Here is a 17,654-nt window from a genome sequence, read left to right on the forward strand (position 1 = left end):
CTATTTACCCTTCGGGTTCTATTTACTCTTTAGGATGGAAGTACTCGTTAGGTCCATTTACACTTCGGATTCCATTTACCTTCTGAGATGAAAGTGTCCATCGAGTCCATTTACCCTTTGAGACGAAAATGCCTTTCGGGTTCCATTTACCCTTTGGGTTGGAAAGTAACCATCAAATCCATTTACCCTTCAGGATTGAAATACTCTTCGGGTTCCATTTACCCTTCAGGTTCCATTACCCTTCGGGATGGAAGTACCTGTCATGTCCATTTACCCTTCGGGATGGAAGTGCCCATCGGGCCCATTTACCTTTCGGGTTTCGTTTACCCTTCGGGTTCCATTTACTCTTTAGTATGGAAGTACTCGTTAGGTCCATTTACACTTCGGGTTCCATTTACCCTTTGAGATGAAAGTGTCCATCGAGTCCATTTACCCTTTGGGACGAAAATGCCTTTCGGGTTCCATTTACCCTTCGGGTTGGAAAGTAACCGTCAAATCCATTTACCCTTCAGGATGGAAATGCCCTTCAGGTTCCATCTACCCTTCAGGTTCCATTACCCTTCGAGATGGAAGTACCCGTCATGTCCATTTACCCTTCGAGATGGAAGTGCCCATCGGGTCCATTTACCTTTCTGGTTCCATTTACCCTTTAGGTTCCATTTATCATTCAAGATGAAAATGCCCTTCGAGTTCCAATTACCCTTTGGGATGGAAGAACCCGTCGGGTCCATTTACCCTTCAGTTTCCATTTACCCTTTGGGTTGGAAAGTACCTATCGGGTTCATTTACACTTCAGGTTGGAAAGTAACCGTTGGGTCCATTTACCCTACGAGATGGAAGTGCCTGTTGGGTCAATTTACCCTTAGTTTCTATTACCCTTCAGGTTGGAAAGTGACTGTCAGGTCCATTTACCCTTCAGGATGGAAATGCCCTTCAGGTTCCAGTTACCCTTCGGGATGGAAGTACCCGTTAGGTCCATTTACACTTCCTGTTCCATTTACCCTTCAAGATGGAAGTGCCATCGGGTCCATTTACCCTTTGGGATGAAAATGCCTTTCAGGTTCCATTTACCCTTCGGGTTGGAAAGTAACCATCGGATCCATTTACCCTTCAAGATGGAAATGCCCTTCAAGTTCCATTTACCCTTCAGAATCCATTTACCCTTCGAGATGGAAGTACCCGTCAAGTCCATTTACCATTCGGGATGAAAATGCCCTTCTAGTTCCATTTACCCTTCGGGATGGAAGTACACGTCAGCTCCATTTACACTTTAAATTCCATTTACCCTTCAAGATGGAAGTGCCCATCGGGTCCATTTACCCTTCAAGTTCCGTTACCCTTCGGGTTCCATTTACCATTCAGGATGAAAATGCCCTTTGGGATGGAAGTACCCGTCGGGTCCATTTACCCTTCAGTTTCCATTTACCCTTTGTGTTGGAAAGTACCTATCAGGTCCATTTACCCTTCGAGTTGAAAAGTAACCGTTGGGTCCATTTACCCTTTGGGATGAAAGTGCCCATTGGGTCCATTTACCCTTCGAGCTCCATTTATCCTTCGGGTTCCATTTACCATACGGGTTGGAAAGTGACCGTAAAGTCTATTTACCCTTCGAGATCCATTTACCCTCTGGTTGGAACGTACCTGTTAGGTCCATTTACCCTTCAGGTTGGAAAGTGCCTGTCAGGTTACCCAATATCGTCGATGGATTACACTAAGTCCCACACTATTTGCATGTTCCCTACTCATGCATCCCTATATGGAAAGAACTTGCACACCATGCCCAAAGATCCTTCTACATATCCGTATCCTCCTAGTATGGGAAGTAGAGTCCTAAGATCTTGGAACATTAACTTCATATCTTTCATACAAGGAAAAATCCTAGGTTCATGGGATCTTGGTTAGCCCTACACCACTATATAAGCATCAAGTCTCGTCTACTTCAAGGTATGTAAAAACTACCCTAGCTCTTGCACTTTTGAGTTATTGGAGATTCTTCTATCGCTAACTTAACCTTCGAAGGGTTTTTGGCCGGTACCTCACCAGTGCTCTTTGTAGGTTCTTCACCCTTTTGTTCTTCAGGTACCCAATTGGCATGCGTGTGGACGATCAGCTCACTGGCGATTTTTTTGTATCATCATTTTCTATCCTCTCACTTTTCCATCTTCCCAACCAAACGGACCCGAAAGGTGCACGAAGCTTTGGACACTTGTTTTTGGTTTCCTATTCTTTCCACACTCACAATGTAGTTTTATTCTTTTTATGCTTGGTGACATGTAATAATTATGTGTGTATCTACTAGGATGAGCTATGTGTGAATAAGCCTCTTTACTTATTTTATTTTAAGAAATCAACACCAACCATTAGTTTTATTCTAGGTGTGATTGGTCCTACTTATCTAATTCATTTTAATTATCTGACTAACTAGAAGTCAATCTTAAGGGCCCCTAAGTTTGAGGTAACCAAAGATCGCTAACCAGATATTCTTTAACTCGAAAGCTCGATTACGTGTGGAGGAAGGTGTTAGGAACTTCACACTGCATATCTAAAAGATAGTACCTCATTTTAATTTGATCACAAGAACTCACATTTTGGAATATAATTTGAATACTTGGCATTTGTTTTTTGAAAGAGTTTTTGTAAAAACAATAAATATACATATATAGCATGTGAATATGTTATTTACATATATATATGTGTGTGTGTGTGTGTGTGTGTGTGTGTGTGATATTATTTGTAAAGAATATATACAACAAGCATGTGAATATATAACATATGAACATTATTTACTATGTCACAATAAATAATATACATAGCTAGCATGTAGATATTAGTTACTGTGTATCTAACATGTGAATATTACTCTATAGCATAAAAGAAGGAAAGAGAATAAAATGTTACAATATGCCTTTAAAAGAAAAAGAAAAAAAAAAGTAATTTATTACCCACATGTCGCAATCTCTTTAAAAAAAATAATTGTGCCTTTAAGAAAAATTGTACAAAAACATTTTATGTTTAAAGGGGCCCTTACTTTGGAAAAGAGTTTTTAATTACTTAAAAAGATGAAAAAAAAATTCTTATATCCCATTAATATATATATATATATATATTCCTTTTATATTTGAAAAGATGAGTATTTTCTCTTTGAAAATCTCATGGCTTTTTGGAGAGGCTTATATTGAAAATAATGCTATCTCATGAGTTTTAGAAAACGAGGTTTTGCAAAAAAGCTATCTAATGAGTTTTTATGAAAAAATGGATTATGATGGAAAATCATTAAAGATAGACCAACTTTATTTTAAAGAAAAAAGATATTTATGTACCTAGGAAAATAATTTCCAAGATCATAAATTCCAAGCCTTTTTTGAAAGGGAATTTATTTAAAGAAAAGGGCTTTCATGGTTTTCTATGAAAAAGATTATTTTTAGGGGCAAAAATATATGGCTTTTTGTAAATCTTTTAAAGAAAGATTCAAATTTTAAGCCTCTTAGAACTTAATTTAGAAAAGGATTTTGAAAAGTTCATCTAGCAAAGGTTTATTTAAAAATGCCTCTTTGGAAAGCTTTTATTTAAGGATAAACTTGAAAAGTTATCTTTCTTATTTATTTGAAAAACTCATTTTTGAAAAGAGATGGCTTTGGAAACCTATTGAATAACTATTTATTAGATCCATTTAAAGACACATTGTTTAGATTACTTGCTTAAATCAAGCCTTTCATTATTTGGTGATGTACACACTACAAAAAAATGTTGTTATTACAATACTTTTTTGACAGTAGGTCTCTTCTATTGGAAATTGCTTGTGAAATATTAAAACATTTGTGATGGTGAACAGAGTCAGTCGAAAATGCCCATATTTTTTTAATAAAAAAATTATTTTTTTTTCAAGGGAAGTGTTCTCGCCATGCTATTTGCAGGCTAGAAAAAATGTTCGTCATTGATAGAGTATTATTTATGATGACTAAAGAAAAAAAGTCAGAACTATTACAACTTGCGACAACTTTTGTCTGTCAAAAATAAAAAAATATACTCGTTTTATGGTGTTGGTATTTGCTACAAAAATTCATCCGTCGTAAATAGAAAAAAGGGTATTAGGGACATGTATGGAGCCATTGAATATGGTAAATTTTTTGGAGAGAGAATTACCGCCCTTACTTTTCATATTTGTGACCACATTTATCCATCACAAGTATTTTTCATTTTTTTCTAATTGAGGTTTTACATGTGATGAACAATTTGACCGTTGCAAATAATTAACTTGTTTAAAAGAAAAGAAGGTATTAGTGATGGAATTGAATCCCTCACAATGAATATTATTTTCAACGGCCTAGCTATCGAAAATGATAATATTTTTTTGGAGGAGAATTCCCACCTTTATTTTTCAGGTTTTTCTGCATCCAGACATGTGTGGGCATACTCTAAATATGCTTACGCATGGTCTTAAATATGTGCACGCATAACCGCGTATGCGTACACATGTTCAAGCAGATTTCTAATTCCTAATCCTTTTGGAAGTCTTTTTCCTACATCATGGACCTCCCTCATGTTTCCTATGACCCTGAGGATTGCCTTAGTCAGGTTTTTGGCTAAAATATTCATTCAAAAGTGCAAAGAAAAAAGAAGAAAAGAGTAAATAAGAAGTATAAGACTAAAGAAGAAGGAGAAGAGAAGAAAGAAAGAGACTATAAAGCATACATGTTCCCAATCCAAATCCATATTTTCCTATAATTATTGTAAATAAGTACATGTTTTAAAATAAAAGAAAAAATATACAAATGTTCTTAAACACAACCCAATATCTCAAATAAAATGAAAGTGCAGAAAATAAATGAAAAAAAAAAGAAGAAGGAGGAAATCTATCTATATGTCTGTGCAGGATCATCAATGACGCTGTCTCCTCTAACTGATCCTCGGGGTAGTATCAGAACTAGAACCATCATCATCATCATCATCATTACCACCTTCTCGACCTTTGGCATAGCCAATAGGACCATAGAGAAGCCATGAGTAGTCAATCACCTCTAGCTTAAGGTTCCCAGCCAGTAGGACAAGCTCTTCGTGCTCAATAAAGGTGGGCTAATTTTTGGACAAATAGGGAAAGGATAGCCCAGAACATTAGTGTTACAAGCAAGAACACGCTCCCACCCCATCTCACCCATAAGCATAGATCGACCAAGCTAGAGTAGGTGGGTCGACAAGGTTCCAAGTGGACAGGGCAACACCGGTCTAAGGCTGATAAAGCTCATCTTATACATTTTTCATTTTAGCACACAAGAGATATGACACATGAGAATGGAAAAAAATACATGTAGATTTGAATTTCATACCATAACACCAAAAGGAGACATGAGCCAGATCTAGCTGAAGATTTCATAGGCCTCGTCCTCAAGAAGACACTCGTTGAAGGGGATGCCACCTCTCCAAGTTTGGTACTCGGCATTAGTTATGCTATTGGGAGATAACATGAAAGATGGAGGATCCTATGGGCATAACGGAATGGAGTCGCCACCTAGTTATATGGTCTAGGAACCATGAATATAGCGTCCTTTCAAGGAAGGACCTTTGATCTTACTACTAGAGTTTGGGTTCAGAGTTTAGGTACGTTCTTGCGAAGGTGTTAGGCACCCAAGATCGTCCAACCCTAAGGTTGGCCTCCTATCATTGTGTCTTATACCTTAACCTCATTAAAATCACTTTCAACACTTGCATCTATACTCACACACACACTAACATACATCTATGCATACAACATAACAACTTTAATCCTAAACAAAACATACTTATCTATCAACCCAAAAAAAAAAAAGGAGCCAAACATATTAAAGAAACCCTAGCATTCATCTAACATATGAAAACCCTATCATACACCTAAAACAAGGCAACAACTTACACATGGCACCAAGGCATATCATCATAGCAAGGAAAACATATTACAAACCCTAATCGTACATCTAAACATGTTCCAACATATCATCAAAGTAAAACCCTAACACAAATGCATGAATATTGCTAATGCATGACTTACCCTTTACTTACCGCTCAGCAGCACAGCACCTATGACATCAATGCATGAACATGTTAATGAATGGTATTAACATTACGAAACCCTAATCTACACATGTGATAACAAACAAACATATTAAAAGGTGAACAAGTAATTATGGGGCTTAAAAACATATGAAAAAGAGGCTACATAGAATAAACATGTGAATGCGGAAACAAAACAAAAAAAAACAAAAAAAAAAGGTTTCTAGGTAATGACATCATGCACGCTAAAACAGGTCTATGTATGCATGAGCTCAGCCTGCATGCACAGGCTAGATCAAGCGTACGCAAATCCTTACCTAGAAAACCTAATTTACACAAAAATAGTGCAGAAGCCAAACAAAACACAAAACGTAAAATCTAACAACCTAACATGCTTAAAGACATAAAGAAAACCTAAAACTAACCTAAACAAACATGTATAAACATAAACTAAACAACAGAAACAGATTAAAATAAAGATTAAAGGCAAAAAAGGAAAGGAAAAGTTTAAAAGGGTACCGTAAAGCAAAACCTCCTAAGCTTGATTTTTGATCATTCCCCTCAGTCAAATCTATCACAATTCAACAAAATAGTGATTAGCAATCTTAAACTCAAAGGATTAGGGCTAGAAAAGTTCCCAATCAAATAAAAATAACTTGAGGGTGTTTTATGAAAAACTCCCTTTTGATTCACTATTTTCTATTGAATCTTAGGTTTTTCCCTTGGGATTTCTATGTGTTTTGAAAATGTACCATGTAAGGCTTTATATATTTGAAAAAATGGGGTTTGGAACGGCTCCCAGATGATGTGGAATTCATTCCAAACCTTAGCCATTATTGTAGAAAACTTGTATTTTTTATGCTTCTGAAACCCTAGTTGCGTACATAAGAATATGCCTATGTACGCATGCTTTAGCTTGTGTACGCAAGCCGCGACCCATATACATAGGCCAAGGGCCACTTTGGTCATTTAATTTTTCAAAAATAAATTTTTGCTCATTTAAAAAGTTATATTTTCCATTTTAACACTCCTCAAGTCAATTTAATATCTAATTGGGCTCTAAACTGGTCTTGGGAGTTTGAGCATCATTGGGGAACGGGGGCCTGAGTCGTAAGGGGTACAAAATGTGGTGTCTACAAATCCATCAAAATAAACGGGTAATCCGAAGCCACCAACTCACCACACTTTCAACAAGGTAAGGGGCCCTCAAGCTAGTACCCTGCAAAAGCTGAGAAGTCTGAGCATAAATCATAGCCTCCTCCTCCTTGGCCGAAGTGGCTATAGGCTAGCTCCCAACCCAAGGTACCCAGACAATCTGTGGATCACACTTTGTTAGAGAAAGAAGAGAGTAGAATCATGAAGGAAGAGAAGAGAGAAGGAGAAACTCACTGAGTTAGTAAAAAAGCAGTCAAAGTGGGCTTGCACAAAGCTAATAGTCCCCAAATTCACCACGATCTCAGAGTGAGGAGAGCATCAGAACAAGCTTATTGCTACAAGAAAAATGAAATTGAGAACAAAACACAAGCACACAGATAGTTTACAAGTTATGAACAGTTTGCAAGAATAAGCACATATACAATTTGCAAGTTAGGAACAGTTTTCAAGAATAAAGCATGAATACAATTTGAAGAAAATAATGATGACCTAGATACAGTTGCAAGAGCATGGCATACAAGACATAAGCATAAATGGCACCAATTCAGTTTGCAAGTTGGGAACAATTTGCAAGAGTAAGCTACAATGTCAAATACAAGTCAAGAATAGTTTGCAAGAGAGAATCCAAGATGTAGAATAGATGCAAGAAAAGATAATACAGTTTGCAAGCCAAAGAGACAATTTTAGATGCAGGATATAGAATAGTTGCAAGGGTATGAAAAACAGTTTGCAAGATACGTTATAAGCACAATTATGAAAGAAAGAGTGGAGAAGAAAAGTGATCTTACCGCCCATAGCATTGAATTTATGGCTAAGTATAGATAAGTTAGACAAGCATGCCCCAAGTTCACCTTTTGGGCGTCCTCAAAGAGTCAGAAAAGTGCTAACCACCAAAGAGAAATAGTCTAGCCACCATTGGCAAAGAGAATAGGCCCCACCACATAGAGCAAGAATGCCCTAACCATACGAGCTTTGTCACCCTAAGTCTCTAAAGAATGGGAGAGGAAATCAATAGCAAGCTCATAATACCGAATGTGCTCACTCGAGTAGGCACGCCTTAGCAGCTCCATACTAAGAGTTGTCCCTGACTCACCCTTCAGACTGATAGTAAGATCGCTTGCTCACAACCTAATCATCTGATGGAAGTCATAAGGAGTTATAGTCATTTCCCTCTCAACAATGTGAAAAGTGTGGGTAGTGTCCCACCATCTCTCAGCCAACGCCTGCACTAGCATATCGCTAGCAGAGCTCTCATGAGTGGCTCAAAATCAATCACCCTCACTAATGCTTGAGTTCCAACCCCGAGTGACTTGTACCAATCCATAATGGTTTTCGAATTATCCCTACCTAAAAATAAAGGTAGCCCTGAAATTGACAAGAACAATGTATGAGAATCATAGGGGACAAAGAAAAGTGATAGAAAAGTGTTACATCATGTTTTTGGGCATTAAACTGCGTCTACATGACCAAGCATGCTTGCGCATACCTATGAGTATATGTACGCATGCATGAAGTATGTGTATGAATGGTTTAAGCATGCGTTCACATGGTGAACCCAAAAACATGTTCATTACTATTTTTCAGCACCCTTGGATCAAAACTGCACCTATACATGTCTCTACCTATCCTAAGGCATAAGGTTTTCATCTAAACCTTTCCCACAGCAAAACCCAAGCTTAACCCAAGCATTTTCAAGTCTAAAAATGAATTACAATGAAAGATCAAAGGAAAAATTGAAATGAGAAGAAGCTTGAAAAACTCACCTATCCGAGTCGTGCATTGTGAGATAGGTGTTGATCAGGACTGTAGAGGAATGGTGGAGCATAATTGAGCCGAATAGCCCCAACCCAACGGGTGAGGTTGAATGTGTCACCAAAGAGAGTGTAGGAGGTTTTTGGTGCCATTGTTTTTAAGAGGATTTTGTGGAGGGAGAGAAAATTTCAAATTTGGGTAGGAATGAAGAAATGAAGAATGAGAATCAGAGATATCAGTTATTGTAGAGGAAGGAGAAAAATTTAAAAGGTTAGAGAGAAGATGAAGAGATGAGGAAGAAAAAGCGGCATAAGAAAAAGAGATGATTGGTATTAAGAACATAAAGAGGTGAGTGTTGCATAAGCTAAGTGTAGTTTAGGCCACTCTGCTAAGCTACATGTAGTTTAGTTGGGGGAAAAAAAAAAAGTATTCATGGAATTTGCAAAAAGATCCCCAATGAGTGTAGAAAATTACAAAAGCATCCTCAGTTAAGGGTGTGCGCGAGTCAGATTGGGTGGGTAAAAGCCAATATTTCTATCCAATCTGCCACCGACCCACAAAGGTCTAAATCCGATGGATTGATTACAAATTTTGGCTGTTTCAACTCATTGGGTTAGGCGGGTTGTGAGGATTGGCATTAACAATGTTATTTTTTAAAAACGTTATCACAATCTACAATTTATTATTGCATAATCTAAAAATATAATTAATGCACACAAAAAATTAATGGTAGATTTCATTGAATAATCTCAATTCCAACACAAACATAGGGTTAATAAAAAAGAGATATATCATCTCTAATAGACCTGGTCTCCACAAAAAAGGAAAAAGAAAAAGAAAAAAAATAGTAGGTTGCTACCTTACAACTAAGGAAAATTAAATCAATAAACTCAAAGTCTTAACATTCTCAAAGTCACATCAAGGATTCAAAATAATAACATACCAATATAACAAATAAACTTCAAAATGGTATGCATGATCTCAAGATTTAAAAGAATATATGGAACCCAAATCAAAAAGACAAACAACATATTCAATAAAAATATAGATACAAACATTAAGTAGTACAAGACATAAAAACAACTACCTTTGTGGTTGTCTAGGAGAGTACACAATTGATGAAAGGTGAATAATTGAAGGGATTAAAAAAATAATAATAATAATAAATAAAAAATAAATAAATAAAAGGTTGAGGAAGAAAAAGAAAAAACAACATGAAAGTGGGAGGGAGAGGAAGTGGCTGAAGATGAAGGCTAAATACAGAGTATATGTAGTATATGGCTGAAGTGATTTTAGGGTTTCAATGTTGGCTTTTTATATTTTGGATAAGGAATTGATTATTGATTAGCTGTAAAAATTAATTAGCTGAATTGATTAACTTTACATACTATAGGTACTCAATTTTGCACTCATGATTTAATCAAGAGGAATGACTTGAATGATCATTCATGTACCCGAAATATCATGATTGCATTACATGCATCCATTTGTTCTTGCATTACATGCAACAATTTGTTTTGCATTACATGCATTAACTCATTCATTGCATATCATAAAAATGATCTTGAGATTCTAACGATCACGATGGTATATTCGGTTTCCAAATTGGACCATCGGATTGAAAGATATCGCATAATCAAGTTTGCTCGATCAGCATGCATTGTGTCTAGATAGGGTTGACTACACATGATTAATTTAAATTAATTCTGATTGGTTAAACAATTAAAATTAATTGAATTATTTTGTGATTGGTTGATAATTATTGTTTAAGATAGGATTGCATGCATAGGAATAAAAGGAATGATTGGATAACAATAAAATTGTGGATATCAAGATATTATTTTAGGGTATTTATCTACAAGATAATTATTCTTGAAAAAAAACCTGAATTATCCAGAAAAGCGATAAAAATCATAGATTAAGGATGAAAATACGTCTAGGTGCGAGGACCATATCAAAAAACCCTAGAAGGAGAGTCCAAAATGCACCCGAACAAAAGTGTGTTCGGCATCCAAGAGCACCATTCGGCACTTTTGGAGTGCCGAACGGCACTTTAAAAGGGCCAAATTTCCTCTTTTTGGGATTTGGCCCAACGCCCTTTGGGTGACGATAAGGCACACCCTTTTTGATCTTTTCGCAAAAGAATGAGTCCTGATTTGCATTCTACACTTAGGAGCTATTTTTTGGAGTATTCTAGCCTCTATAAATAGAGACTGGGTCTCATAATTCAACACCTTTTTTTTTTTTTATGCTCTAAGAAGCATACATTTTGAGGTTCTCATATTGCTAATATTTGCTAATCCTCTCTAAGATTTGCTACTTAAATTAAGGTTTTTAGGTTTCAAAAATAATTGAATAAATTCCTTTGAACCCTAAAACATCCTCCCAAGAACAAGAAGTGCTCATGCAAGAGGTTGTTTTCAATTACCCTATTCTTTTTATGATTCTTGTTTATGATGATGAATGTTTTCCTTTATCCATAACATGAATTATTAATCATTTTCTGGTTAAAGAATGATCTGGATTTTGTTTATGAAATCGTCATGATCTCTTTCTTAATTCCAATAATTTGCATATGATCAACACTGTTTCTTGCAAATAAAAATAGATCTACATCTTTCTTAGATGTAGATCTGAATTTTTCTCAAAATGAAAATGGATCTTCATCTTTCTTAGATGTAGATCTAAATTTTTCTCAAAACAAAAACAGATCTGCATCTTTCTTAGATGTAGATCTGAATTTTTCTTGAAATAAAAATAGATCTGCATCTTTCTAGATGTAGATTTGAATTTTTCTCAATCAAAATCAGATTTGCATCTTTCATAGATGTAAATCTGAATTTTTCTCAAAATAAAAACAAATTTGCATCTTTCTTAGATGTAGATATGAAATTTTAACATATGCAGATTTTGAAATAAAGAAAAAGATTAGACATGATGATGTTTGTGTTTATTTTAGTTAATTCATGTTGCATAAATTTATGTGATAAGTGAAACTCTCTTCTCAAACAATCTTTTTCATATTTTTAAAAAAATATGAAAATAGATCTGATTTTTCTGTCATCAAAAAACCATTTTTTTTTTATTATTATCACAAAATAGATTTGATCTTTTACAAACCAAATTTTTTTTTTAGTTCTTAAAAACAAATATGATATTTTTCAAATCAAAAGACTTTATTTTATGTAATAAACACAAATTTGAATTTTTTTTATCTCCAAAAAAAAAAAAAATCATTTTTTTCGACACACTACAAAACTAATCTAGTATTTTGACAAATCAAATTTTTTACCAACCAAAACAAATCTAATTCTTTTTCCAAAAGAAGAGACTTCATTCATAGATAAACTTATGTGATTTAGTTTTTGTCTCACATGTTCAACATATCATTCATAGCATGCATAAAGAGGGTACATAGGTCACAAGAGTCTAGAAGACCAAACTTTGTTTGGGAGGAATGGGTGTCTAACACCTTCTCATTTCGTAACCTCACCTCCAGATTTAGGTCTTTGGATAAGTAAATCTAGTCTTATCTTTATTTAATTTTGGGTAGAATGTAACTAGGACAAAAGGCCATGTAATTATTTGGTAGTATGTAACTAGGACTCAAAGCCATGTAATTTTTCAATTATGTAATTTTTTTATTCAATCAATGAAGAGAATAATTCAGTCATGTATTTATTTATTTTTCTTTTTTTTTTTTTTTTTTTGGTATAAAAAATAAGTGGCAACTCCACACCACTTACCCAAAATGAAAGGTGCTCTAAAAAGAACTCCAAAAATCTCTCTTTTTTTAGAGGCAATTTTCCTAGTCTCTCATAATGGTGACTCCAGTGGGGATGTCGAGGGCTAAGCTTCACATTAGACTTAAGTGACCAAATGTGTACCCTTTTTTTGCATGGTCTTGCATGATATTGTTGATTTTTTGTTTATTTATGGTTGATGAGATGTTGTATAATATTTTAGTGAATGGAATTTTGTTGTTTGTATTGTTTGTTAAAATCTTTCCCTAATTGTCATAGTGTGTGCCATCCAAACAAATATTTCTGCACCCCTTTTCAAAAACTTGTGGTGGTAGTAATCATGGATCACCAGTCTTCATTAAATTTGGGTACCCAGTGGCGAATTCACCAACTCATAGTCATTAGATCATTTCCTATTAACTATAAAGGATAGACCATGTCATTTGGACCAACGCAATGTTCATTACATTACAAGTTGGGAGGTGTAACATCCTAGCTATGGGAAACAATGAAACAACAAACCCACCCTACAACATAATGACTTAGAACCTACCCTTAGGTCGATCTCGATTAAAATTGCATTGAATGTTATGTGTGTTTGTTTGGTTGATTGATTGATATGGATGGGGACTTAGCTTTGATTAACATGACCAAGCCTGTCATTAGAGGGGGGAATTTGGTTAAGATCTGAAGGAAGGCTATAAACGGAACCTAAGCCTGACACTCAAGCCTATAGCTCCAATTCGAAGCCCTGTCACTCCTATTACAATACTGAAGCCCTTAAGCATAGAAGAAACTCCGTTGCTACAACATCACAATCCCATATCCAATCTACAAGACACTTCAAGCCCTAATCAAATCATCCAACACCCACAAATGAGGGGAGACACTTCAAACCCTAAGTAAATAACCAAACATCCACAAGTGGGGGGAGACACTTCAAACCCTAATCAAACAACCCAATATCCATAAATGGGGGGAGACACTTCAAACCTTAATCAAATCACCTAATATCCACAAATGGGGGGAAACACTTCAAACCCCAAGTAAATAGCCAAACACCCACAAATGGGGGGAGGCACTTCGAACCCCAATTCAGTAACTAGATATCCATAAATGGGTGGAGACACTTTAAACCCTAAGATACCAACCCTAATGACCCAACAAAAATTGCCCACATCACAAAGGGGGGAGACATTTCAAATCTCCACATTTGTTAATCGACACACCTATAAACATGGAGATTGAAGAAGAAGCTACGAATTATAAGGATGTAGATCCCCCAGTACTGATGCTAAGGGAAGAAGGAGCTTACTGGGAGCCACCTACCACCGTGGAAGCCATGACGAAGTTGAAGAACTAGGCATGAGAGGGAGCTGCCTACCCCATGGAGGACTCTGTGAGGAAGATCAAGATCATCAAGTCAGTCACTTTTGCCAAGAAGATCAAGATTGTTAAAAACTCTTTCCCTTTTAATATGATTTCTGATTCTTCTTATTTGATGGCTTTGAATGTTTTTATTTCTAAAATTGGTAAAGAAACTCTTAATAATAAGGAATTAAAATATGGATACCTAGAACCTATAAAAGAAGAAGCCCAACCCATTAACCTGAGAACTGATGATGAGCCCAAAATGATCCAGGTGGGCAATACCCTAACCACTTCAGGAAAGGATGCATTAGTGGAACTGCTAACAGAGTTCAAGGAGGTCTTTGCCTAGACATATGGAGACATGCTTGGGATTGATACAAATATAGTACAACATTGCATTCCAACATATCCAACCATGAAGCTAGTCAAGCAGAAGTTGAGAAGAATGAAGCCAAAGTGGACTCTCAAGATTAAGGAAGAAGTAGAGAAACAGTACAATGTGGGATTCCTGAGAGTGGCCAACTATCCAGAGTGGTTAGCTAATGTGGTTCTGGTGCCAAAGAAGGATGGGAAGGTCAGAATGTGTGTAGATTTTCGACATTTGAATAAGGCCAGCCTGAAAGATGACTTTCCATTGCCTCACATTGACGTCCTAGTTGACAACACAGCAGGTCATGCTTTATTATCATTTATGAATGGATTTTTAGGATACAACTAGATTAAGATGGCTCTAAAAGATATGGAGAAAACTTCCTTCATTATACCATGGGGGACATACTGTTACAACGTCATGCCATTTGGCCTTAAAAATGTTGGTGCTACTTACCAACAAGTAGCTACCACTTTGTTGCATGATTTGATCCACAAAGAAGTAGAGGTTTATGTTGATGATATGATAGTGAAGTCCGAAGACCGTGAAGGGCACATACCAGCTTTAAGAAAGTTCTTTGAAAGAATTTGGTTCTATGAAGAAGTGTGATTTCAAAGTCACGTCCGGAAAATTGCTAGGGTCCATGGTAAGCCAGAGGGGAATAGAAGTTGGTCCTGAGAAAATCAAGGCAATTGTAAAGATGAAGCCTCCAAGAATTGAAAAGGAGATCTGAGGATTTCTAGGGAGGATACAGTACATCAATAGGTTCATAACCCAACTCACTATGACATGTGAACCAATCTTTCAATTGCTTAAGAATGAGGTCCCAACAGTGTGAAATGAACAATGTTAAGAAGCCTTTGAGAAGATCAAGAACTATCTGATGAAGCCACCATTAATTGTCCCACCAGTTCTTGAAAAGCCATTGTTGTTATATCTCACCACTACAAATACAGCAATGGGAGCTTTACTTGCTCAATACCTTGAGGATACTAGAAAGGAGAATGCAATATACTACATCAAAAAAAAAAAAAAAAAAAAAAAGATGCTGCCTTATGAAGAGAAGTATTCACCATTAGAGAAGACATGTGTAGCACTTGTATGGGCAACCCGTAAACTCCAACATTATATGCTTGCTTACAAGGTTCAGTTGATTGCAAGAATGGATCCTTTGAAGTACTTAATGGAAAAGCCTGTGCAAGATGGGAAGACCACTAAATGGGTATTGTTTCTATCATAATTTGATATTAAGTATGTGACTTGGAAATCTGTGAAGGGGAGAGCAATTGCCAATCATCTAGCCCATTGTTCACCAGAAGAAGCTGAAAAGATCCAAGGAGACTTTCCAAATGAAGATATCATGGGGATTGAAGTAGAATCCTGGAAGATGTATTTTGATGGAGCAACAAATCAAAACAAAAGTGGAATTGGAGTTCTCTTAATTTCTCCAAAAGGGACACACATTCCATTTTCTGGCAAACTCAACTTTTCTGCCACCAACAATGCCACAGAATATGAAGCTTGCATTATGGGCCTATAAGCAACCCTAGGCCTTGGAGTAAAGGAATTGGAGGTATACAGGGACTCAGCATTAATAATCTTTTAGATACAAAACATGTGGAAGATCAAAGAAGAAAGGTTGATGCCTTATCATCAATTTCTTCAAAAGTGGGCATCAAAATTCAGCAAGATTCAATATTAGTATGTGTCGAGGATGCAAAATCAAATTGCAGATTTTTTAGCAACCATGGCATCCATAATGGATAGGCCAAAGGAAGATGAACCTAGACTGATAGTGTTGGAATAAAAAGAAGAACCAGCCTACTGCATGACAATAGAAGCGAATAAGAGAAAGAATGAGAAAGATGAATGGAATTCAAACATCCTACAATACCTCAAGGATGGGACATTCCCTAAGTCTACAGACAAGAATGACCAATTAACCACCCGGAGGTTGTCTATTAATTACATTATTTGTGGTGAAAGGCTTTACAGAATATCATATGATGGAATTAATCTCCTTTGCGTAACCGCCAAGGAAGCACAACAAATAATTGAAGAGGTTCATGAGTCAAGCTATGGGCTACATATGAATGCACACATGCTGTCAAGGAAGATAATGAGACAAGGTTACTACTAGACTACTATGGAAGCCAACTGTGCGGCTCATGTCTGAAAATACCATCAATGCCAAGTCCATAGAGATCTGAAGCACATGCCACCCATGCCATTACATACCATGACATCACCCTGGCCATTCTCTACATGAGGGACAGACATTATTGGGAAAATTCACCCAACAACATCTAATGGCCATGAATTCATACCTGTAGCCATTGACTACTTCACTAAATGGGTAGAAGCTGCCTCATATAAGGTTTTGAATTCAAAGAAAATTACTCAATTCATCTAGACCAATATCATTTGTAGATATGGGGTACCACATGAAATTATCTCTAACAATGGACAGCACTTTAAAGGAGAAATAAAGAAGCTACTACGATAGTTCAACATTCAACACCATAAGTCTTCACCTTACCGTCCTCAAACTAATGGAGCAGTTGAGGCTGCTAATAAAAATATAGGGCAAATCTTGAAAAAGCACACAAAAAACTACAAAGACCAACACCTACAACCCTATGCACTCTGGGGGTACAAAACGTCAATTCAATCTTCCACAAGAGCCACTCCTTATTCATTGGTGTACATGATGGAATCAGTTCTTCCCATTGAAATGGGTGTCCGTTCATTAAGGACAGTATTGGAAAGTGAAATCCCTAAAGTAGATTAGTTGCAAAGCATATATGACCAACTATTCATGTTGGATGAGAAGAGACTCAACACCTTGTATCATATTCAAGGTTACCAAATGAGGCTTAGGAGAGCTTTTGACAAGAAAGTGAGAATTAGAAATTTGAAGTTAGAGGATTTAGTGTTGAAAGAAATCCAAGCTCTGATTCAAGATGCAAACGGGAAGTTCAAGCAAAAGTGGGCAGAGCCGTACATTATCAAACAGATATACTCTGGGGAAGCAGTAAGGTTGATGGACTTCGATGCAAACCCTTTCACTAAGCCAACTAACATGGATCAACTGAAGAAATACCACGTTTGAGGTGGTATTCAAAAAGCACCACATCCGAAGTGGTTGTAAATTCTGCTATTTCCCTTCCTATGCTTGAAAAAAAAAAAAAAAAAAAAAAAAAAAAAAAAAAAAAAAAAAAAAAAAAAAAAAAAAAAAA

This window comes from Quercus suber, unplaced genomic scaffold (assembly GCF_002906115.3).
Source record: "Quercus suber isolate HL8 unplaced genomic scaffold, Cork oak 2.0 scaffold_222, whole genome shotgun sequence".
NCBI lineage: Eukaryota > Viridiplantae > Streptophyta > Magnoliopsida > Fagales > Fagaceae > Quercus > Quercus suber.